This window comes from Coturnix japonica, chromosome 5 (assembly GCF_054131305.1).
Source record: "Coturnix japonica strain WE chromosome 5, WE-NBRP24, whole genome shotgun sequence".
Lineage (NCBI taxonomy): Eukaryota > Metazoa > Chordata > Aves > Galliformes > Phasianidae > Coturnix > Coturnix japonica.
In genome coordinates this window covers 54,368,079-54,394,131 of record NC_140667.1, presented here as the reverse complement: position 1 = coordinate 54,394,131, position 26,053 = coordinate 54,368,079, and the positions used below count along the sequence as shown (strand labels likewise).

Below are 26,053 nucleotides of genomic sequence, written 5' to 3'. Positions count from 1 at the left end.
CATGTGCAAAGTACTGAAAAACAAGAGTTGCAATGCATTGGAGGGTATGATAACATTTGCTTAGGAGAAGGAAGGGCTCAGGTAGCCTGGAGGGAACGTGGTCTTTTGTTAGCAGAATCCCCATTGAAAGGAGACCACTGTGGTTTTTGAGAATGTTTCTCCCTCTGGGCAGCTGTCAAAGCCCATTTGTCTTTGCTGCTGGCATCTTAGGAATACACAGGAATACACATCTTCATAAACAGCCTTCAAAGTCTGCAGTATTTTGCAAAGCTAGAAAACACTTTGAAGGGCTTATATTGTCTTCAACTTCAGAAAGGCGTTAATTATTATAAAACTCACAAATCTTGTGAGGGTCAGGTTGAGTATCAGGGCAAGGCTGTGCCTCAGAGGGTGGTGGGCATGACACAGCTCCCAGGGCAGTGGGCACAGCACTAAGTGCTGATGCTCAGGGAGAGCTGGGCACTGCTCTGACATTGGGTTTGGGTGGTGCTGTGAGGGGCCAAGGGTTGGACTTTGTGGTCCTTGTGGGTCCCTTCCAATTGGAGGTATTCTAGGATTCTGTGAAATCATCAATCAAATCATGTTTTATGTCTATCTAAATGTCACAGATTTCCTTTTGCTGGTGTGAGTATACTTCTACACTTGTTCATTGCTGAGTTAATTTAAACGTTCACCAAACCTTGACACATATATTAAATTGAAAATGATTTATAAGAGCAGACAGCTTGTAGTTTATCTCCCACCGCTCTGACTAAAGAAAGCTAAGTAGTTTTCCCCAGACAGTTTGACATCCTTCAACAACAAGCAGCAGAGCCATGGACCTCCAGAGGAGCCATCCCACTCTGCAGCTGCGAGCATCTCCTCAACAGTGATCTTGGAGCAGAACAAGTTGCTTTAGGGCAATACACAGAATCATAGAATTGTAGAATCACAGAATCACAAAGGTTGGAAAACACCTCTGAGATCATTTAGTCCGACTGCAAAAGCCCTGTCTCTGTGCTCCCTGCAGAGCATAGATACAGATACGACTCAGCTCACATGCACATAACTATCTCTACATTTCCAGAATGTTTTTTAAAGCTACAAAATAGAGCCCTTCCTATTAAGGCTGGGGGGAAAAAAAGGCTCCTTGGGGTAGCCATCATTTGTTCATCCTCATAAAACCACACAGCATTTCTCTCTCAGGACGGACTGCTCTCCGCAGGCTGAGCTGTCGTCCTGTGCTTTGTTTTTCCTTGTCTCTCAGTGTGTCAGCCAGGCTCGATTTGCTCCACACATTTCAAACCTTTCTCAGAGGACAGAATTATTAATTTCCTGTAGGCTTTCTCTCCAGTGCATCTCGCTACAGTGGCTGAGCAGTTCACAAATTTAGTCCAGCTATTTTCTTGCCACCGAAGTGAGATAACAGATCGTCGTTAACTCCTGTTTTCTGGCAGGGAAGTGAGGCACAAGGAGATTTCATTTACAGTTATACACTCATTTTGGATACCCAGGTATGAGTCTGACACTTCAGGGTGCATAGCTGGATTAAGCACTTCCTATTGAAAGTGCATTTTCCCCCAACTTCGGCTGCAGCTGTGAGCACTCAGCGTATTTGCAAACCAGTCACCAGGGTCCCACTCAGGTGCCTGGAAAGCAAGGAAAGAACTGTGACCACCTGGAAGTGGCATGAGAGCAGAACTCATCTGATGAAAGAGCATCACAGCACCTAATTTTGGGTACCTGTTGTGAGGAGAGAGAAAGCTGAACCAGAAAACCCAGCATTTACATCTTCTCCTAAGTGCCTAGACTGAAATAGGGCCTCTGCAGTCCATAGTCACAATAAAACCAAGATTGTCAAAGAATCCTAGAATCAATCAAGTTGGAAAAGACCTCCATGATCCCCAAGACAACCCCATTTGCCTGCATCCTGTACACTGCCCATGTCCCTTGCTATGTGCGGGGTCACCAACCAGCAGCCCAGGCTGCCCAGAGCCACATCCAGCCTGGCCTTGAATGCCTGCAGGGATGGGGCATCCACAGCCTCCTTGGGCAACCTGTTCCAGTGCGTCACCACCCTCTGGGGGAAAAACTTCCTCCTAAGATCCAACCTAAACCTCATGTGATGAAAGAGTCTTCCAAGGCAACACCAGAGACAAGTCCAGGTCTCGTAGCAGCCTGGTGGCATTTAGACACAGGCTCCCCAACTCCATCTGGCTGTATCAACAGCTAGCTCTAGTTACTTTCAAAAACCATTTGCATACAGATTCTTCAATTGGCTTCATCCTTTCAACAGCCTCATAGAATTATTAAGATTACAGAAAATGCCAGATATTGGCAGAATATCCATTCAGCATCCTTTGTTAGGAATCAAGGATTACATTTTCTAACAAAAGCCAATTCTTGCTCTGTTCTTTTATTTACAGCTGATCTTTCTGGCTTTGAAACAAGATAAAGCACAAATGTCAGGGGCAGCTTATCCAGAAGTATTACCTTGCCCCTGTTTAATCCATAAAATAAATAATATGCATGTGTTGTTTAAGCAACAGTAATTGATTGTTAACTTCATGATAATGCATATTGTATGACTTGTTTTATTGATTAGCATTTCAATAATATCACCAGAATCACAATGTTTGTAAAGATAATACTGAAAAGATCACAGCCCAGTGTTACTAATGTCTTATAAACAGATGTGATGGTTGAAAATGCCCATTAACTAATTTGCAAAAGTTTCAGACAAATGTAAAATAAAAGACAAAACCACAAGTAGTTCAGAGTAAGCACTTAATCATAAGTGTCAGACAATCAGTGCTGCCATTTCCACGCACTCAGATAGCAAGGTGTGTTGATGTTAACCAGGCTCACAGCTCCCAAAGAATATTCTAGCGATGACCATCAATGTGTTCCTTTCACAGAGCTCCCCACTCTTGGGTGCCAATGACCCTGTGGCTGTGCATCAGTCAGCTGCTTTTCTTCAGTTTTTTCTACAAATATATTCATTCAAGGCCTAAGCCTTAAGAAAGAGAGGAAAAAAACAAGAGTTGTGGGGAGGGATCTTCCCATTTATCTTAGGGCCTGTTGTGTTTTGAATTCTGACACTCTCAAATGCACTGGAGAGAGAAATGCCAAAGAGCTGAGGCATGAAGAAACCTGGGCAGGAGTTGATGGCCTCCTTGTAAAAGCAGCACTCTGAAGGACTGGGTGGTCCCTGGGTCAAAGGATAAGCTGAAGTAAAAATCCTTTGGTCTTTTCTTCTAGAAACTTTCCCATTAGCAACCTGGTTTTAGAAGGCTTTAAGAAAATATGAAACCGAGAAAAGTTTTTGTCACTCTGTCACCAGAGTGCTTTGTCAGTCTTATATAAGCACCGGTAATACACGACTCTGCATTATTTTACAGGAAAAAGCAAAATGACTTTATGGATCCTTTTTTTTCAGGGCAGGTGGAGGGACGTACAAAGGAACACGTGAAGACGGGCTGCAGAAGCAGTCATCTGCTGAAAGCAGGTTTAAGCAGTAATACCCTATAGGGAACAGTCAGGGCGGACAGAAACTCCTTTCTGACAAGCAGGCTGTGGAAAAGATACAGAAGAGAATTGGTGAGAAGGTGCTCAAGATAAATGGGGGGAAAAAAACAACCATATGACAGTGTTGGCTAGTCGATGTATCATGGAGAATGTGTAGGGAATAATTATGCACTGGCACAAAAATGAACTACGGGGCAATTTATTCACTGGTTGTTTTTTTCTTGGCACTCAGAAGCTCTAAATCCCTCATTTGACTCCTCGAAATCAGCCAAGGTCTCATGGCATGGTTTCATCAGCTCGTGATGCTGCAAGACAGAGATGAGGCCCTTGTAACCTGCTGCAAACTTTGTGGTCAGATTACTGGCTTAGATTTGAAAGGAGAATTAAGAGGAGGTAGCATAGTGTCCTATGTTGAATACTGGGCATGGCCATTTGCAGCTGCCTCATTTGTACCCACCTTGTACCTCCACATGGACTGATGACATTATTACCAGCCCAGAATATTTCAGATGCACTCAACCCTTCAGGAGTCCAAACACTGCTACACACATCTCGTGTGTGTTATAAAAGTAGCATTCTGTACTGCTACGTCTAACATAGTTAACAAGAGAAATACCCGTGCAGATAAAGCAGTCAACAGCAGAGGGGCAATCCATGCTGTATGGTCCATCGAGATCAATGGATTAGGATTTCCAAAACCTCATTCCCTTCAGTAAAAGAATCCCCCAGGAACCAAAGCAGAGGTGCTTCGGTACATCTCTCCCATGTGATGGGTACTTTAATTGAATATATCATGTTGTACAAGGGGTAAACTAGAGCATTTATTTTTTACCCCCAGATGATGCAAATTTGCCCTCATTGTATTCTGCCATTCCCATAGCCTTCTACTCTCCAGCTCAGTAACTGACTGCTATGCATCATGTTTTCCCTAATTGCACTGAAATACGGTGATGAAATTGGGAACCATACTTTAGTTCCTGGATGAAGTGCATCTTAAATATTGCTTTCAGTTCAGCATCTCTCTCATTTAAAGTCAAAAGTGAACCATAGTGAGATTTAGCAAGCACTGTTGCATGAAGGTTGATGCTTCATGGCTAAGACAGGGATTGCAGGATGGATAGAGGTTTTGATTTGGGAAGTGTATTCCTACTTCTCACTCAGCAGTACTTGTTTGTGCTTTAGAGAAAGAATTGAAGGCATCCTGCTTCAGCCTCCTTTCCTCACTCCTCTACCTGTGGCAAACAACTACCTGAAGGGAGGTTGTGGTGAGGTGGGAGTCAGCCTCTTCTCCCATGTAACCAGAAATAGAATGAGAGGGAATAGCCTCACGTTGCTCCAGGAGAGATTCAGGTTGGGCATTAGGAAAAACTTCTCTGAAAGAGTACTTGTGTGCCTGAATGGGCTGCGCAGGGAGCGGTGGAGTCACTGACCCTGGAGGTGTTAAAGAAACATTTGGATGTTGTAGTGAGGGACACTGTTTAGTGTGAAATATTGCTTATAGGTGGATGGTTGGACTGCATGCTCTTAGAGGTTTTGTCCAACCTTGGTGATTCTATGATCCTATGATTAAAGGAGAAACTGGGATATGTTCATTTGATTCGCCATGAGGATGGTCAGATCAGATGCTGTCTTCCTCCAAACACCACAACAAATCACAGTTCTTTCAGCAACTGATATGCTTTACTTTAGGCACATAAATTATCCCAGCTCTATTCAGCAAAATCTCATAAGCAGGTGCTCAGATCCCAAAGAAGTTGAGTGTTTGCCTGAATCAAGCATGAATATGCATAATAGTTGAACAATTTGGCTCTCAGTATAGGATTATGCAAATTGCAGATTGCATGCGCAAATGAATTGCCACTCCTTGATTCACAATTAATCACTTCAACCATTTCTCCATCTGCTTTTGTTCCACTTTTATTGTTCCTTTCATTTCTCCAGTATATCATTCTGCAATTTTATGCGGAGAGATATAGTCACATTAACTCAATCTTATAAACATGAAAACATCTCTTATTTTCACCAGAGATTCCAAACTTTTGGAAACATGAGATTCTGTTTCACCTGGGAAAAGGTTTTTCCCCTGCAATTAAAAGAGAAATCCCTCTCTTCTCTCCTGGCCTCTGCAACAGAGTTTGTTGCAGTAGCTGAGGTGGCCAAGCAAAAGAAAAGGCTCCGTACCAAATGCAACATGCAATTAGCACTCGCAGTGCCAGAAGAGCTATCTGCATCTCAAAAATGTCACTGAAACCTCAGCACACACCTGTCAGACCGACCGTACACCGAGGGGTGTAAACTGGACACCAGTTGATCCGGATTCCCAATTGCGGAGCACTGAAACTCTGTCTCTCCCTGACTCTTTTCTATCTCTCTTTTCTATTTCTCCTTACTTATCTCTGGCTGCCTTCCCCACTGTGATATTTCAACACTGCCTCGAGTTCTTGCACTGAAGTTCCCTTGGCCCTTGCAGCTGAGGCTCTCACATCAGCCAGGAAGGATCAGTCTTCACTAAGATGAGTCACTAATAATAATGATGGCAGGAGGGAGAGCAGAGCAGGATCTTGGCTGGGAAACGAGGGTTTGGGGATAATAACTGAGTGCAGTTAAGGCTCAAGTGGTTCAGCAGCTGGCAAGAGGCTGCTACTATGCTGTAACTAGCACAGTAATTTATCAGTAGGTGCCTGGTATTCAGTGCACATCTTTTCATCCATATGGAAGAACTGCGCATTTGTTCAGGAGTTGCTTTCACATTTTAAAGTACGGGTTGCTTTGACTCATTAAAGTATGGGTTGCTTTCAGTTAGCAAAGTATAGGTTGCTTTCAGTTGTTAAAGTATGGATCCTCCTGGCTGCTGCAGAAGGCAGGAACATTTTCTTTTGCAGTTGATCAAAGAAAGTGCAGTGCTGGTAACATCAAAACCTGGCAGGTAGCGTTCTGGGGCCTGCACTCACACTGCTAAGGAGCTGTGTCTGCTGGGACCAACACGAGGTGCTCAGGGGATCAGCTCTCACAGACCTCTGGCTTCTGCTGGCTTAACTGCAGTGCAAGCTGCTGTCAGAAATGAGGAGACTCCGAACGTTCCGTGCTCAGAAGGGTCCTTTCCTGAGGTGTCGTGAATTTGATTTCAGCCTAAGGCTGCAGTATCCAACCTTGTGACACATGGGATGGTACCTGTCCATGAGAACTGTTGGGCTCTGGCAGTACCTTGCCTTGTAACACCTAAGGCAGCCCCACTGCAAAGCAGGGTTGGAAAATAACAAGAAAAAATGGTTTTTGGTATTTATTTATTTATTTCCAGCCTTAATGATTCTATTGGCTCCTTCCATTAGATTTTCTGGAACATGTGAGGTGGCCTTTAGTACAGAGGGAGGAGTCTGGGTTTTTACATGGACATCTCTGCTGGTTCTCTATGTGACCCTGAGGAACTCAGGCTTCCTGATGAAAGTCTTTGCAGCTTGACTAAATTTTCATTATCAAGCAGATAAACATGTTGGGGTTATCTCTTTCCTCTGAAATAATCTAACTTGTTAAGAGTGCTGAATGAGGGAAAGGAAGCTTTTTTATTTTTTAGTTTTTAGAGAGTGCTTTTGTACTGCAGGAGCAAATGACAGTTAAGCTTTCACTACCCTCCATGATAAAGAGTATTTCCATGTCAGGCATATGGTTGTATAAAGTCTTTGAAATATCTCTTGGTAGGTAAGAAGCTGCTCTATCCTTTCATAGCCAGGAGGCGGTCAACCTGTTTCTATCTCCATGACAACCAGGATTTTAGAAATCACCTCAGTGCCTCTTTCAGATGAAGCTTCAGCATAGAACAGACAGAGGCAATGGCAGGCTATGTGAACATCCAAGCTCAGGAGGTCCATTGACTAAAAAGATATAAGCAAGCTGTATTGAAAACTACGTTTCTTGCGAGTGCCTTCCAGGTAACTCAGACTGAAATACAACATAGCATTGGATAGATGTCCTTGGAGGGAATTAAGATTGCAGGTATAGGACTGAGTTGTATTTTTAATATGCTGTAATTTCAAAGTTGAAATGTTGTAGCATCTACAAAATCCAGATTTCATAGAATCACAAAATGGCCTGCGTTGAAAAGGGCCATGATGATGATCCAGTTTCAATCCCCTGCTATGTGCAGGGTTGCCAACCATCAGACTATTTTATCTAGCAAATCTTGCAAATTTGCTCGATTTTCCCCACCTCTCCACTCTACAGGCAATTTGAAGACTCCTATTTCTTGTAGGTAAATAATACTTCTTAGGTGCCTAACATGCAAAGTATCAGCTTTTCAAGATAATGCTACCCATGCCCTCCTGAGCCCTACTAAGGGGGTGGCTGACCTTACATATAACTTTAACAATCTTGCAGGAGATTATGAAAACCAATGACTGAGCAATGTCCTGGACCTAGAAATCAAAGCAGATGGATCAAAACTCTCAAACATTGATATTGCTGAGAAGGCACCCCATGTTCTCACAGTGTGAGATCACTGCAGAATCAGAGAAGGCCTGGAGAAGTTCCTCCAGAACTGGTTGAGCAATAGGAAGTTGGTTGTGACTCTTTGGATGAAAAGAATGATACACCATGAGAAACAAAGAGAATATCAAAAGATAAACGAGCTCAAAAGAAGTCACGGATTTGAAATACAAAGATAAACGTGTTTAAAAGGCAGGATACCAAACAGGGATCTTTAAAATGCATTAAACCTAAAAAGATCCCGCCAATTCAGGAAGGAAAAACCAACATGCTTTGTATCTCGTCGCCATCTACTGGATGCGAGCTGCAGCAGGCGAATGATGGAGGGTGGAGTAAGGAAGGTCTGGGAGCACTGGGGAAAGTGAGGCTGCATACAGCAGGTGACTGTCCTCAGGCCACCAAACTCAGTGTGACAAATAGGTTGTCTGAGCCCTGTGAGCTGCTGCCATATCCATTGCCATCCTAGACACAAAACCAGTGTTTCTGGCTGAATTTCTCTAATGGTGGACAGTTGTCACCATTGGGCTCCCAAGGTGACGCAAGGAGATCTGGAGAAGGATGAGCTTTCATGTCAGAATATGGCATCACTGTGCTGGTGGCTCTCAGAGGACCATGGGCTTGGTGAGTGAGACATCATTGCTGTCTCCCCTGTACAGACCTCTGGTGTTTCTACTTCTAGCAGTGAAATTGAGAAATGGGAATCAAAAAGTCCATTTAGACCAATCAGAGCTTCCTACTTCATCTATTTATTTATTTATTTATTTTCCCTCTAAGAGAATCTAAAAACACCTTGCTTTCTTTGCCTTGAGACATGAGAAGTGCAGATTCACGCTCAAAAATGGAGCACTGGCTTCACCCACAACACAGTCATGGAGATTCCATAGGTTCCTCTCCCGTCTAGTAGGAACTGAGCCATTATCCCCCAGAAAAGCATGAGCTGTTAGTTTAGATGGTGTTCAGTAAATGAGAGTATTCATGCTCACAAGCAGTAAATCCTTCTAATCCATGAGAATATGCAAACCGGCATAGGAAGCCCCTTCATGGAGCAGTGGTTGAACCTACACCTTAGAGAGCAGCCGTACTCACTTTGTCCTGATGATCAGGTATTAAATATTCCATACAACCTGAAGCAATGTCAACAAAAGTGACTGCTCATTTTGAGAAGCCCCTCTAGCTAAGTAATTAGTTGCCTAATTAGAGTTAAGCTCATTTTCAAATCTAGTCTCTACTTACGAGGCAGGGATATGAACCTACATCTTCCTGGCTCTGGGATATCCTATGAATGTTCATTTCTCCCCTTCTCCATAAATACATTTCCAAATAAATTACTGTGCGGAATTTAGTCGTATTTAAGAGCAGTTAAAAAGAAAATAATATTAATAATAGAAACGAAAGGAAAAAGATAAAGAGAAAAGAGGTATCTCATGCAATTTTGGCAACCTACCAGACAGATATCTAGTTTAAATCATCATTTACTCTTTCTTTATGCAGAATGGAAAGAAGCAAACACCTCCCACAAGTGATAACATTTGTGGCCCATTGGGACACATATAGATGCCTAATAAATGAACTGTCCAAGCAAGTGCTGATCTGCCTGTTAACTTCCAAAGGAGCTGTTGGTTAAGCCAGGTCAGGACTTCTGGCATCCTGTTTGAAAAATTCCACAGGGAATTTTTTTTGGGGGGGTCAGTAATTTTAGTATTCACTGAAAATATTTCATGAAGCGTAATTGGATCCTGATGAAAGGTTGATTATACATGCGTGTGCTTCTAGATGAATGAATAAGTTGTTGATTGGTTACGAATAACAGAGCGTCCTGATGTGAGAAAAGATGAGTGGAAGGGGACCTAAAATCAACCTTGTCTTTGAATTAGTAGAATAACACTGCTTGGATTGAATTAGTTATATTACTTAAATTGCATTTTATCTTGATACCACCACTAAAATGCAGCAAATCAGCATGCCTAGTCTTTAGACAAAGTTCCAGCTTTAAGATGCTGTGTGCGCTTGCACAACTCTGAATTCATCCTGACAAAACTGTATCCAAATAAACACCCACGTCTCAACAATTCACATCTCCCTTTTAATCCCTAGGAATACATCTTCCCATCACTGACAGGTAGTTGGTTGTCCTTATAGTAATTGTGTGTATGAGCATCACCCATCTGCCACTTCTCTTCCAATGAGTTGGGTCAAACATTCAGTTTATTTGTGAATAGGAGAAGTAATGCATAAACTCTTCACATTCAGGTCCATTCAGGGTTGACTCTTCTGTGTCCAAGCCAGCTGGTGGGGCAGGAGGAGGCTGTGCTGCTGAAGCTTTGCTGGAAGCCAGTGCTGAGATAACCTGGCCTTCCTCTGTCTCATGTGCATCACTTCGGTCTGAGAATGACACTTGGAAACACAGGCTATTCCAAGTGACAGCATCAGGGAAAATAATCTGAAAAATGACAGGTTCAGTCAACCTAAACTTATAATTAAGTCCTCAAGGGATCTTCTGATTTTGATTGATTAAAGGTGCCACCACTTTTACAGGTCTTCATCTCAGGGTAACTATGGCAACATTTTGGGGGGGGGGGGGGAAGCTGTTCCTGGTGAAAAGATGGGTTCTGCAGCATCATTTTCATCCTAATACACAGATTGTCTCCATTTCAGGGGTGGGTTAGTCTATACAGTTATAAGGGAATAAACCCTGCATGGATTAGAAGAAGAGCTGGATTCCATGTTGGAGCAACTCAAATCCTTTCCCTCTGTCAGCACCAGCTCTGGGTGAAATGGTAGTAGTCTGTGCCCACGGGTGCTGCTCTGCTCAAAAGGGATGCCAAAAAAGAATTGCTGAGACTATTGCCAGATACTTGGGTTCTGAAGCACAAACATGGCACTATGCACCTGCTGCTTGGCAGAATCCATGCAAAATTAACATGAATGGTTGTGCAATAGTTTATCCCAAAGTGAAGGCACTTGTGACAGTGAGAGAGATGGAGAGTAAGGGACTACACATACCATACAAAGCCCTGAATTAAAGCCACTGTTGTAACTTTCTCTTTGATATTCCACCTGGAATGCTGACCTGCTCATTTGCCATTTCTTTACCTAGTTAAAGGTGTGCCGGCCTTTCCCTGCAAGGTCAGGGCCCTTGTCCATGTCCCTGCAATAACTGTGCTAAATGACGGGTGGACAGAACAGGAAAGGTACACACTATCATCTTTCTGCTTTTGAAGACATTGCTTGAAATAGTCATTGAAACACTAACCCTGAAATTACAGCCATCTCCTGCTCTCTGAAGTAACCACTAGGGGAGAAGGAGTACAACCCAGTAGGTGAGGTATTTCCATTATCTTGTATCAGATCTTGTCTCTCTTCTGATCCCAGAACATTCTAGACATCCAGCACATTTTTTGACCTAAAAGCAAAAAAGTTGACAAAAAAAATATATCAGTATTGGTAAAAGGCAAGAAGACACACCAGCACGTATCCATGCAAAATTAAGGTTGTTGAGATGAGAATCTGTTTTGCCTATGGTTTTAATTTCATCAGAAGAGGTCCCATAGTGATTGCCCCATAATACTCTAAATGATGCTTCATAACAGGGCACTGAGAGAGTGCAGGCAAGTAGAGCATCTACACTTACCCTGGGAAAGGTTATTGCTCTCACTGTTCTGCCTTTATGACTATTTTGATATTTGCAATTAGGACATATTCAGTGCTGAGTTCCTATGTGCCAGCTAGTAAATGTCAAGGTCTGATCTGGGAATTGAATATGTGCTTAAGTACTTTTTCTTTAATTTTTTTGTTTTCACTTGAGGCCTAAAATCTTTAGTTATGTGAACACTCCCCATCTAACTAAACACTTAAGCTTCCGCCTTCATTTAAGCACAGAGAAAAATCATCATGGAGTCCTTCTGAGTTAAGCACAGTCTGATTCAAACACAGAGCACTTAATGGATGGTACGTCACCCCAGATTCGAACACTGCAGCAAACAGCCTTTGCTTCTGCTTTCAGCCCCTTCATAGGGCTGACTCCATTAATACTTTCACACTGATGAGCTGGTTGGTCTACCCAACGAGGCCGCCTGCCTGAAGTCAAGGCTGCTGTCAACAGATCTCATCGAACTCAGAACAATTACTCTCAACCTGCATTTAGCTTTGAAAACTATTCTTCTAGTTTAGACATAAAAGGATTAAATGCCTGAAAACTTCTCTATTTTCCTCTCCTCATCAGAAGCTTTATTAAACAAGAAAAAAAAATACCTTGCACTTTATTCTTCCCACAAGCCTTGACTTGTTACTAAACATTATCAAGATGAATTCTAGTGGAGGTCAAAATGAACTGTTTAATTCTGTGAAATGTGGAATAAGAAAGGAGATTTTAAAAGGCCTCCATGAAGCTCAGGTGGGCTTTTCAGTACAATATGGAAAAATGTAATAAGGTAATATACAACGGGGGGAAAAGTGACTGAAATCCATTAAAGCATCCCCTGGCAGAGAGATCAGAAAGCAGACTGAGATGTCATTTAGTGCATAATAATATCAATTGCTGAGGCAGAGAAAACTGCCTCCAATCTACTAAGGATTGTAATAAAATCACTGGAAGCTGCTGGTCTCTCTTTATCCACCCAGGAGTTTATCCTTCCACATGGGGCTGTGTGAAACATTTTCTCCAAAGAGAAGAGGCTCTGTACAAAACCCTTCTTCTTTAGTGTTTGCTTGATCACCGCAGTCAACTTGATAGTCAGATTTCACCTCCAATCCTTCCCGCTCCAAATTGTTAACTCTGACATTAAAATGGATTTCAAGTAGTCTGGGACAAAGTTTTCCCCAAGCCCTTTGTCTTCCATGGGTAGAAGACCCTTTCTTGCCTGAAATCTTTTACAAGTCCTCACTGAGGTAGTCATGTCAGAGCATCTGTTTTGATTTATGTACCATACACACACACAGGAGTTTATTTAGAGACTCCTTTGCTCTCTTCCCTTCTCGCTTTCTCTTTGAATACCCTCACTTATTATAGCTGTGGGATACAGATGAAGCACTGTATACACTCCTGCTTTCCCATGGTGACACAGCAGATGAAGTCTTTTCCCATTGCTTGTTGTTCAACCATTGGGACACAGAACAGGAATGAGACAGGAAGGCATGACACCACACAACACAGCATGGCACAGACACTTGGAATGCGTGGGATGCTGTTGGAGGCTAGCAGTAGCAGAGGCACTGCATAAGCAGAGGAAGAATAATAAGGAAGCACTGCCAACCCCCCTACCTGTATTGTGAGGAAAGGAAGGAGCTTGCAGATATTCTCTCCTGTTGTTTAGACCTTTTCTTCCTTGACTGGGAACAGCATGAAACACTCTAGCAGGACATTCTTGCTCTGTTTGGGATGTTCCATATAGAACCACAGAATTGTAGGGGTTGGAAGGAACCTCTCCAGCCCAACAATATGTACATACATGTCTATTGACAAATGAGCTGATCTTTGGCTCACTATGTTTAATTCCCCCCCCACACTATCTTTCTCACTCTACTAAACTGGAGTGTTTTAGAGTCCAACTCAGTGCTCTGCACCATGCTGCAGCAAGAAGGTTATCAAATATTGATTAGCGTTTCAGGTGTTTCTCCCTACTTGATATCTCTTCTGGAGAGGGAGATCCCCATTATAAAAAGGGGCACGAGGCTGCCTGGGAGGATGACATCAGACATTAGTTATTTATTAGCCCTCTGAAGACAGAGGCTTTAAATAATGTAGAAATCCACCTTGCAGGTCTGATAACAGGCTCTCAAATAGGTACTGAAAATACTTTGGACTCCCAACAATAATCAGTAAACTGTTTTTAAGTCTTGCCTTGATTCTTTTCCAATGCATTACAGTCATGTAGTGGATTTGCCTGCCCTCTCTGTCTTCGTCATTTCCATGTAATGCAAGGCTGGTCAAAAAGGCAGGCAAATCACCCCAAACTTCAATGGGAACAGAGGATTATGTTGGATGTAAGAACCAGACACCCTGTAACCCCTGGCACTCAATCTCTCTGTTCTCTAAACCAGGTGAAAACACAATCTGTTGAAACCAGATGAAAGTCACAGTTCCTTCACTCAGCCCAATATTTTATTCCAGGGTGGAAAAAAAAAAAGAGTTACACAGAAGGAAAACTTTTAAAAAATTATATATAATATCATAGTGTCAGCAGAATCTCTCTGGAAATACAAGCGTAGAAGCTTTTCTAGCTTTCTGCATCTTGCTCTGAGCTTTGCAAATTTACAACATTGATAAATGAGAAAGAGCCCTGCAGGAGGCTTGAATACTCATCTCCAGCTGAAACTCACTAAGTTAAAACTGCTTCACTGAAAAACAGTAAAATAATCAGGTTCTCTGCAAGTGGAACAAGAGGTACTAATGGGCAACTTCATCCACACACTGAAGGTGTGAGGCATTCCAGTGGATTCAGCTCAGAGCTGAAGACAATTTTAGGCCAGAAATAAGGTGAACATAGTTAATAATGAAGGTAATTAACTGCTGGAGCAGCCCCTCAGAGGATGTTGCAGTTCCTCTGTCACTGGAAATTTTAAATCAGGAACAGATAATGATTCTGTAAATGATGTACTGTAATTCAAAGCGGAATCACCCAAGGGAAGTCCCGCAGTCTGTAGCGCACAAAAGCACATCTGTACAGACCTGATGGCCCCTTTGTTGATTTGTGGGAGCTGAACATAGAGGTTCTCACATTTTTCTGTCCATCCCAGTGCTATACCTTATGGCTTTATTCATTTGAGCCCCTGCTTCCCTCCACTCTTGCCAAAGAAAATTTTTATGCTAAAAATTGTTTATTCAACCACATAATTTCTCATATTTCATCATATTCAGGGTTTCTGTAAAGATTAACACATTTATTCCAAAGGAAGAGAACTAGATATCTAGCAGTAGATAATCTCTGAATAACAGGCTTCATTCCCTGTGCATAAGAAGAAATCAAATATTGTTGTGCCAGTCATTCTGTCCTATCTGTAAGAGGATGAGAATAACATCCTGTCTTAAAAGTACTGAGAGAATAATAAAAAAATCAAAAGGTGCTTCAAGAGCTCATGGACATTATTCCCCTCATCCCTTAAAGCTGGAGCAGGTCCTGGCAGGAAGAAGGATGGAATTTAGCATCTATGGTTCTGACCTCAGAGGCCAGTAGAGCCATACAGGAGGTGCCACTGCTCAGCCAGTTACATTTTGTGTACAAGGTGAGCAACCACAAGAGCACTGTTCAGCATGTTTGACTCTATCCTCAGAGTAACTCCAGCAGATAGTGAAACACTGCAGGAAAAAACTGCCTAGGCTCATTTCACTGCAGCCAATTGCAAAGGAAGACTTCAGGCCAGAAACTTCCCACTCCAGAAATAAGGCATTCTTCCTCACTACTGAAATGGCTTCCTCCTGTAAGCCCAAATCCCTATAGAACTTGCTGATTAGCTCTCCTGCAATGCAATAAAGTGAATGCAATAACGTGATGGAAAATTATAGCAATGACAGGAGTGCAACAGAATCCCAGGATAAGGTCAAACACAGCAACCACAGAAACAAAGGAAAAAGAGCTGTTTACCTTCAGAAGGTCTCAGGTAGGCAGGGATCCCCAGCAAAATACCCTTGATCCCACTGCCAGCCCTTAAATGAGATCTGGGGAGGGGTGGATCCTGGCTCCTCCCCTTCTGGTCACTCAGGTACATTGTATGCACCTGAGCTCCCCTGGGCTGGCCCTGCATTCTCACCAGGTGCTCAATCACTGCTTCAGGCTGTGATTTAGTGTTTCTACCACGCTCTCCTAATGAAATTTTGCAAACCTAAATGAAAAACCTGGAAGTTGCTGATTTTAGACCAAAAGCATGTTTGGAAAATAATGGGCATGGAGAACAGCAAACACAAACCTCTTACACATAGAGCATGACCAGTTCAAACCCAATGTCTGTTTTTGGGATGTGCACTTAAAGCACCTTTTGGTCCTTTGCTTCCCCTCTTGCTCTACACTAGAAGATAGAAGGCGATGTCAAAACTTTGCTACAGCTGTTCCTGTAGAGTGATAGTGGCTGTGATGAAGGAGTTGCATCTCTGTCCTTGTGTAGAGTTTCCTCCCAGTAGGATCCTCATGAATCACAACTGATACTGAGGTCACAGTTTCCTAAATCATGATCTAAATGGATTTTAGTTTTTGAATTCAAGTATGTATGCCAAAAATGATCTGTGCATCTTACCTTCACCTGAGCATATTCCTGAAGTGCTGTGCACAGCTACCAGAAGCAATTCCAGCACTGACCTATATTGACAGTGGTTGACTCTAGTGGCTTGAGATTCCCATTCAGACTCTTTTCCTGTCTTGCATACCTAAGCACTGTTTTAGGATACTAATAGATAATCAACATCTCCATTATATTTTCCATTTGCCTTCAGATAGCTCTTGATAGCAATCTTCTTGCTTTCCATTACTCTTCCAAACATATTTGTGAGATATTTAAACCATTGGCAATTCCAATCAATACATAGGTCCAAACATTGCTTATTTGGAGATAAATGTTTGCCTACAACCCTCTTTTTCATTTCACCTATCCATTTTCTGCAGTTAGCTTGACATTCTGACCAGAATCCAACTCTAAATAGATTGCATGTTGTATTCTTAATGGATTTCCTTTGGGCCATCAGTTATAGTGAATTGGGATTGCACTGGATGTGGATATGATTTGTATTGAATCTGAATTCTACACAAACAGTATGGTGAAATCGGATCACCAAAATAGATTTTAATTTATTTTACAGATGAAATTAGCTTCATTCAGTTTGTTGGGTTCTCCATCCTGCCTTGACCTTTTTGGACAAGTTGGAAGAAGAATGGGAAAAATGAAAGGTCGATATTATTTGAAAAGAGCTTGCAAAATACAGGGGGCCTGGCAGTATTGTCAGCTTTTCCTACACATCTTTCTTCTTTCTAGGGGTTACGTGTTAGACTCTGGACATTGTAGTACAGAAGATAATTTGTGTTTATGGATAAAGATGAATGCGTATGTTCAGAGAATTTTGTGCACGTAGTCCCTGGTGATTATATCCAACTATGCCAAGTATGACGGAGAAGGAGGACATGGCTGTTTTAGCTGAAAACTAATTCCCACTTCATGGGAAGTGACCCCAGTGTGGGACTGTCCTGCAAGAGGCACCACAGCCAGTACTTGCTGACCAGTAATTCATCATTAGGTACAAAATAATAACAACATAAGTCTTTACCCTAAATAGCAGAAAAATGGCTACTATCTACTAGTGTAAGAGCCTCTTCATTATTAAGATTCACAAATCCCTCCTCACAAAATGACCATATTGGCAATAGCAATTAGCCCTCTACTTTTGCATTTTGTTTCTATGTCTTAGGTAATGTATCTCGAAGGTTTTTAGCATGTTAACAAGAATTGCTTTTCATGGCAGTTTTTGATTTCCAAACAACACTTGAGAAAGATAAGATATTATGATGATTGTGGATTATGTGTTTAGGTATTCGCTGTTGTGTGTGAAATCTCCAGTTCTCTGTTATTCTAGTGTGAGATAAGGCCCAGATTTTGTACGTCTGTTAATTTCTTTTCTCTTACCGTAACTGCGCAGGAAGAGATAACCTTTATTCTGTTATCTCTTATCAGCTGCTGTATCACTTAATTGCAATACTCTCAATTAACATACACTGCAGTGAAAACAGAAAAGGATCATACACATCTGGAAAAGTAAGCAGAACACTTCTGATAGCATGCAGCAAGGAGAAGAGGGATATAAATGGCAAGAATGCAATCCTTCTGTTAAGAAAAGGTCAACCTGACTATGATCTGTCAACCAATTTGTGGTTCACAACTACTGTCACAGAATCATTAAGGTTGGAAAAGATCATTAAGATCATCTAGTCCAACTGCCAGCCCATCACTGTCACACCCACTAAACCACATCCCATGTTTTAGAATGAAAATAATTCCAGAAAACCTTATTTTGATCCTAGCTTAGCTACTTCTGTGACTGATTACATGTAGCTAAAGGGAAGGGCCAATAGAAGAGTCCAACTTTGATTGTGGACATTATCTAAAGGAATGGTGAGAAGCTTTGCAAAGCCCAGTCCTGGAAGATTAAGAATGTCAGGACTATCCAGGCTTATTAAAAGAAAGTAATCATGTATTTCATCTTTGCAAAGAGAACATCTTATCAGATCTTCTACAGCACAAGGGTTAACGAGGCCTCATCTTGCGGGCAGGTGCAGTGAACCATGGCTGCTGAGATGGGACAGTAAGTTGACTCATTTAAAGGGATTTGCAAACATGTGCTGGCCACAGCAAGATTGAGTTGATTCCTCAGCAGTGAGCCTTGTCAGCAGGCTGGCCCAAGGCCAGTGGATGGGGAAGATGTCACCAGCAGGAAGCTGTCACTGCAGAAGGAAGCAGCAGTGCTAAAACAGGAGCCTGTTCCATTTTCTTGTAGGGAGAAATCAAGTATACAGAATGGGGTTTTATATAGAGAACTGAGGTATCAATGATCCCTTCTGGCCCTTTCCAACTCAGGATACTCTATGAATAACCCCAGCAGAGACAGTGAGAGTGATACATACTTTGAACCTGGGAACAGAAGAAAGGCTGAGATGAAGCATGGAGCTTATCTGTTAAACAAATACCCACATGCCTGTGAATAAGAGCAAGACAAGTAAAAAGAACAAATATATCTAGGTGTTGTGTTCCAAGAAAACCATGGTACCCATGCTTTTCTGAAACATGGAGACATGGTTGGTGGGCACAATGGGGATAGGTTGATGGAGTACACAACCCTAGCAGTTTTCTCCAACTTTAATGATTCTATAGATTTTTGTTAAAACATTCCATCATGCGTGATAAATGGCAGCTCTGGGGGCGTATGGTATTTGTGACAAGAGAACATCTCCCATGTTGGATTACAGCATAGAAAATGCCTCCTTTACAGTCACAGTCAGCTGTAATACAGTGTGGTCCAAGAAGATGAAGGATGGAAACTGGATGCCCTGTGAACTGTATAAATGCGTGGGAGGAGTGATGTTATGGATGCTAATGGGGTTACTAACTCAGATTTGTGCATTGATATCTTTGACTTCAACAGAAACTTGCACTGGGAGCCTTCTGTGATGCAAACATTTGGTAAAGCCTTGTTTCTCAGAAGTGAATTTCAGCCTTTTTCTTGCACAGATTGTGAGGAAACATTCACATTCCTCCCCATAACCAAAGCTCTCTGAAGCAGGTATTCATGGAGAGAAGGCAGAAAACCTCTGCTTGAGGTTCAGCAATATATCATCAACTACTGCCCCAGAAAGGTAAGAAAAGCTGGCACAAAAGACACAACAACAGTTGCTCAGTGACAAGATGGAGCAGCCCACACAGAGCATGGAGGGAGAAGCACAGATGGCAGAGGAAGGGCGTGAAGGAGGCAGCAAGAATGAAGTTAGAAAGCAAATCTCATTGAAGCATCTCAGTAAATAATTTGCTAAAATAAAACCAACAAACCAGTTTAGCTATAGAATCCTGGAAGTCTTTTCCCATTACTACCCTGAACACAGAAGACAAAACTGGGAGAGATTATAGCCATGTCCTGCAGGGTAAAAATAGATATGATTTAAAAATAAATCCTTATTATAATCTGAGAGATAGAGCCAACATTTCTGGATGAAGAGCCAGGTGGAATAAAGAGTTTCTACATAAATCAGAGAGAATCAGGGTCATTCACTGCTTTGTGAATGGAACAGACATTGCTTTGCTTCTGCCATGGGGTTTTACTGCTTGGGAGAAAGCAAGCAAGCAGGAGAGAAGGATGGACAGACAGACTGGCCATGGTGCTCATGGCTGCAAGAGCTGCATTCCCTGTGCTATGCCTACTTAGGTTGTTCTGCCTTTTGAGACTCTGATTCAGCTTGCAGTGTATTATAAATGAAGTGGGGATGAAGAACAAACTCAAGAAAATATGATCAGGCTGATGAACTTTTTACAGCGCCCTTGAACAGGATGACTCAAGGCCTGATGCAGCCGTATCTGCTCACTGGAAGAGGGACTGAGTTGGAAGTGACCCATAAGGATCATCAAGCCAACTCCTGAGCTGCCTAGAAGATCTCCAGCGAAACATATGGGAGTCAGAAAGCCTCTCTTCATCAAAGTCCATTGCATGGAATCGTGTCACATATCTAAAAGAAAAATAAATGTGGTTTGAGAGTGGAATTGGAGAGAAAAAGAGTTTCCAAGAGTTCAGGAAAAAAATTAAAAAATCAGCAAACTGCTTTTTCAAAGGGAGCTCTTAGAGCAGCCCTTCCAACACTGCCAGCCATTCTTCTACATTTGGAGTTACAAAGGAAAACTGGAATGGAACAAACAGTACAAAAGATGCCAATTGACCTGGAGCTCAATGGGAGAATGTGATGTTTTGATATACAACAAATAAGAAAGATTTTTTTTCCCCTGTTGGTATTTGAACTATCTGGGAAAGCTGGGCTAGTTTCTAGTGAAAAGCAAGGACTCCAGTAATGGTACCAATTAAGCACCTATTGGTTTTAATGAGTTAGACTTCTCTCTGTGTTTTCACACACAATAATGGATGAGGTGAGTCTGCGCAATTCAGATTTCTCCTCAGAAACATGTAGAAGATTGTAAAGAAGGATCAATATAAAACATTATTTTCTCATTAGCTAATTTATCCTGTAGTGCAGTAACAGCTATTGCACAAACCCCTTTTGTTACAAGAGGCTCTTCTTTCTTAGAGCACATTCTTAAATTAACCTTTAACTAATTATAGAGATTTAAAAGTTATCAATGGTTTATTGAAACAAAATGCAATTTGTCCTTTTGAACAAATATTTTAAATCTTTTCTGTGATAAATGAAACCTAGTGGTTTCATTCATGACCAAAATTTGAAGCACATCACTGAGGATGTTGTCCAAGTGCCTCCTGAATTCTGACAGCCATGGAACACCAACCACCTCTTTTGGAAGCCTGTTCCAATATCCGAACACTCTTATGGTAAATAATTTTTTCCTAATGCCCATTCTGTACCTCATGCATTGCGGATTTTTGCTTAACCCTAAAGGGCTTCTTGGGCATGAGCATGTCCAATTATGTTTTGGCAATGAGTGTCAGGTGCTGGCAAAAATTAAGGTCAAAAAACATCTATCTTGGAAAGACAATGAAGATAGATATTGCAAAGGCCATCCAACAATGGTGTTATCACCCTTTTTATGCCTAGTATGGCAACTCTTTTAGGAGCTCTTAATATCATGTTGGTTGCAGAGTCATCCTGCTGGAAATCATAAACATGAGTCACTCTTGAAAGATTCACTGCTGAGTTTAAAAAATAAATTGCTTAGAAGAACTCAACTGAAAATGTACCTCAAGTGTGTTAACAAGACCTAAGCAAAGGACTCCAGCGACTGCTCTGAACTGTTTAATAACAACCCTGCACAAGCAAAGACCTCCTTCTTGTCCGATGACATAAACAGAGAATTTTCTTCACAGACTGAATGCTAAATATTTACCTTCCTAGAATAGTGAGTGCATAAATGAAAGGCGCAGGACAAAGTGATAACACGGCGCTCAGCAGGGTTCAGTGTAAAGCAGCTCGCTGTGATCAGCTGAGGGGGATAACAAACTGTGCTTAACGTGCACATGGGAGTCCTGCTGAGCATAAGGTGCAGATCCTGGTCGTCACATTTGAAATGGAGTGGAAGAGGAAATACAATAGTTATTATGGATTACATTTCAGACTCTTATGGACAGAGACAGCTTTGTCTGTCACTCAGCTGCTAACAGTAACTGCACCTGGATAGTGACTAGAAAACTAATTGATAAATCTGTGGGCTGAATTCATTCATTCTTGAGCTGGGCTTATGTATTTTTGTTCTGAGATGATGAACAGCAAAACGCAGCAAATTTGACAGTCAGTGAGCGTTCATGCTTATAACTCATTTAGAGCAGAGAGGAAAGGTGGGAAAGAACTTGCTTTTAACCCCCACACACGGTTTGGTGTATTTGCTGCAGTTGACAGCACGGCTTTCCCCACCTGCTTGGAGTTGCTCAGGCTGCCTCTGCCAGAGCTTTTCTGCAATGTAAAAGAGGTGGAGTGTAGCAAAAACAACCTGCATCCTCCCATCCCATGGTTGTGTTGTTGGCTGCAATCCTCTCACCTCCCTGTACAACACAGCTATGTACTGGGGCTTTGACTTTGTTACCCTTGCTCCTCTTCCATAGGATCACAGAATGGTTGTACTGGAAGGGACCTTAAAGACCATCCAGCCCCAAGCCCTGCTGTGGGTTTGTTGTTCCCTACCCGATCAGGCTGCCCAGTGCAGCTTTGGAAATGACTGGTGTCTGGGTTTTGGAGTCAGGAGGAACTTCTTCCTTCAGAATCTAAAGACTTTGCACTGCTCTGGCATCACCAGGAGGTCACTATTAAAACAGATGTGTTATTTACTACTTAGGAGGAACAATGAGATCTTATCACATAGGCCTGGTCCACTGGGTTCAACACTGCACTGTGTATGTGGAAGAAGAAATGAGACCCATATGGTCAACAATCAGGTGCCCTCATCTGCTGGCAGAGAGGGGAGGATGAGGTTCACAGGCTGAGCAAACTCTTGCGTGTAGGCTGCAGAGTCTGGATGGAGGGTTAGGTGGTAAGAGCCCTTTTGCCACTGATTAATCATTTCAGCTAAGTGGCATCCTATCATCAGCTAGAAGTGGAATGAGAGCTTGGGAGTTGTGCCAAAGCATCCTGGATATGCTTCAATTTTATTTTGCTGCTGCTTCTTCTTTTTCATTTTATTTTTTTTTTTTTCCTGAAGGATGCTTCTGAATTAATAATCCAGCAGGTTTTTTTTCTTCCCTCAGCAGATGTCTAAGAAGACATATAAGATAGAAGGCAGTGCATGCATATAAAAAAACAGAAAGGAACAGACTGACTGATTTTATTTGATAATTTCCCAAACAATTCTCTTTGTGAAGACCTTGTGCCATAATGCATATATTGATTAGTACTACCCCTGGCAAGGCCCAGGCTGAGGAGGATTATGAATAAATGAGGCATTGGGGTTGCCAAATTATTGCATAAAATGTAAAATGAACTGCCGCTCTTGTTTGCCTGTGTGTGGTGATTGGCTGGCACTGTGGTTTTATGTATTAGCCAATAGCACGGTCATCCCTCTGCATTCCTGCATCACTTTGATGATACAATTCTTTTCGAAGGGCAGCTATAGATGCAGACTCCCTAATCACTCAAAGTCCCTGAAAATGTGCCCTGTAAAGTCCCCAAGAAACCAAAAAGTAACTGCATTTCACAAAGATCCCCCTTCAGGCAACCAACAGAAACATTTCACTAAAAACCACTTTGCTGCAAGTTGTTTCCTACAGAGAAGCAGCATCGTCTCCCAGAAGGATTTTTCTCTTGCAAGGCTTTTACCTTAACACTCCCTTCCCATAGGCATTTCATCTCAGAATTGAGGCACACCAGAAATATCCTTGTATCATTAGTGAGATTTAGGGGAGTTTTTGTTTATTTCTTGCACCAGCTGATTACTTTGCATAGGATAACCTACCAAATTATACAAAAACATCTACAGCTATGGTATACATAAGACATATTTTCCTTCTCTTTATCTGTTCTCCTTTTAGAAGCCATGTTATTTGTAAGAGTGAACATGAGCAGCTGCTCAACGTACAGCAGAAAGCACCAGGGAGTAACGCAGGGCTTGGTGCTCAGGGTGACTTCAGATGGGTGTTTCTGGCCAGTGCTTCTCAGCCCAGCTTTCTCTTCCAAAGCCAGTAATGTGGCACAAGCCTTCCCTGTCCCTCTCCTTCCTGTCCTGTGGATGCCCCATCCCTGCAGGCATTCAAGGCCAGGCTGGATGTGGCTCTGGGCAGCCTGGTCTGCTGGTTGGTGACCCTGCAGGGCGTTGGAACTGGGTGAGCACTGTAAGGACTAGGTAATGTTGTACACACAGGATGTGTGTTGAATATATGTCATAATTATCCTTTGCTGCAAAGAAATGTAAGAAGAGAACTAACCTCAAAAGCATCCTGCTTTTTCCTCCCAAAGTACCAGTTATGCGACCGCTGTTGGGTAAATGTTAGCACCAGGCAGAGCTGTGATTACGCAGTACGCTCTGTGCTTCCTTATTCCTGGCTTTAGTGCTCAGAGACACTCCAAGGTCACCACGTCTACTGATAACTCAATCCTAATTAACTTCACTGTTGAGGTAGCAATCTCAGGAATTTGCCGAGTAAAGAATACCCAAGATCAATGGCTTTGTGACACACAGAATTGTCTACAAAAGAGTCGGCAGAAAATGCATTCAGCAAACTGAGGTTTGTACATTACCGAGGTTTGAACAGGAGTCTTTAAAAAGGCAGAACATGAACTGCTTAAACCTGGTTTGACCTTGTCTCCCAAACCTCTGCCTCTCCAATGTTTTTCCTGTACTTTCACCTCCACATATTGCAGGAGTCAGCAAAATATGAAATACTTTCAGCTCCAAATAGCACTAGTAGAATGGAAAGTTTGTGTCTTTTTATTACTTTATAGTAATAACATTATTTGCAAGAAGGCCAAACTGGGGATAAAGGCACATCACAAATTAGTCTAGCACCATATAGATTCAGATTCCAGAAGCCTTACCCATACAAAGAGAGACACAATCTCTAAATCCACTGTTTTATATTCTTCATTCACTGTGCTGGAAGTGGTATTTCAAAAACACTTTCAGTTGTCCTTGAAGGAAGTAGTTATGCTGTAGCCCGGGGATGTTCCATCCTTTCCCAATTCATCCCAGGGGAATATTGTCTTACCTAATAAATATTGCACATTATATGCATCAGATAAGAGATTAGGGTCATAGAAATTATAAATAGAAAGTGGCATGAAAATATTCCCAAACAGACAACTAAATGAACTGTATTCAGCTTGATCCTTGAGGTCATGTTCCAGAGGGAGCCTAGCAAGTTTTACTTGTTGAAAATCTATAGAAATGGCAAATAGAGAAGAAAGGCCCTTTTTGGAGAAGTTCAATGCAATGGAAATAGGCTTTGCAGCCACTGAGTCTTTTCAATACTACCTACCTCTGCACTGCCCATGCAAACCCTCCCAGTAGGAATTGGATTCAAAGCACTACAGATATTTGGTCACACTGCATGGCAGAGGTGACAAATCATAAATTTTCAACTCACCTTACGTATTGATTTTGAAAGGAAACAGTTATGTTGAAGGGTAGATAATGGCAGGACAAGGGGAAGTGGTTTTAAGTTGAAGGAGGGAAGATTTAGGTTGGATGTCAGGGGAAAGTTCTTTACTGTGAGAGCAGTGAGGTGCTGGAACAGCTGCCCAGAGAGGCTGTGGATGCCCCGTCCATCCCTGGAGGTGTTCAAGGCCAGGTTGGATGGGGCCCTGGGCAGCCTGGGCTGGTATCAATGTGGAGGTTGGTGGCCCTGCCTGTGGTGGGGGGTTGGAGCTTCATGATCCTTGAGGTCCCTTCCAACCCAGGCCATTCTGTGGTTCTGTGATGAATGTCTTACAAAGTGGCAAATGGCAAGGACTAGTCACAAAAATGACCCAGTGAAGGCTTTTGCAATATTTACTAAAGTGGAAAATGAAAGAGAAGTACCTTGAAGGCTGACATTTTAAGGAGGATTTGGATGCACAGTCATGGTGAGAAAATTCTGTCTGCACTCTGGATCTGAAGCTTTGACTTCACTCATTCAGAAGGATCGTGAGAAGGAGCCATGGGTTGGACAAAAGAGACTTTTGGCTTTTTTTTCTTTTTTTCTTTTTGTAATTCCTGCTGTGTCTTGCTGGCTTTTGGGTGATCTGTGGTATTCCTACACTGACTACAGAAGGAGCCTCGCAGACCTGTCAGATGGTGAAAATCTTAGGAGCTGCACTCCTCCCTAGGCTAACAGTGTAATTAATGAAAGAAGAAATTTTCAAGAGTGAGATAGATATCAGAGTAGATTTTAGCGACATGCTAAGTGAGAAGAAGCCTTTGATTAATAGCAATGAGAAGTGACACATCCCTTTTGGCACTA

The 26,053-nt window shown here is 42.2% G+C and overlaps 1 long non-coding RNA gene across 1 annotated transcript; it reads right to left on the bottom strand.

The window, feature by feature from the left end:
• Positions 1-10,032: 10,032 nt before the first annotated feature.
• LOC107315470 (uncharacterized) lies at positions 10,033-24,815 on the bottom strand. Its single transcript, XR_014946851.1, has 3 exons — positions 24,651-24,815; positions 11,240-11,389; positions 10,033-10,426 (listed from the first exon to the last, which is right to left on the bottom strand). It is a non-coding gene; the product is annotated as an uncharacterized LOC107315470 (long non-coding RNA).
• Positions 24,816-26,053: the final 1,238 nt, after the last annotated feature.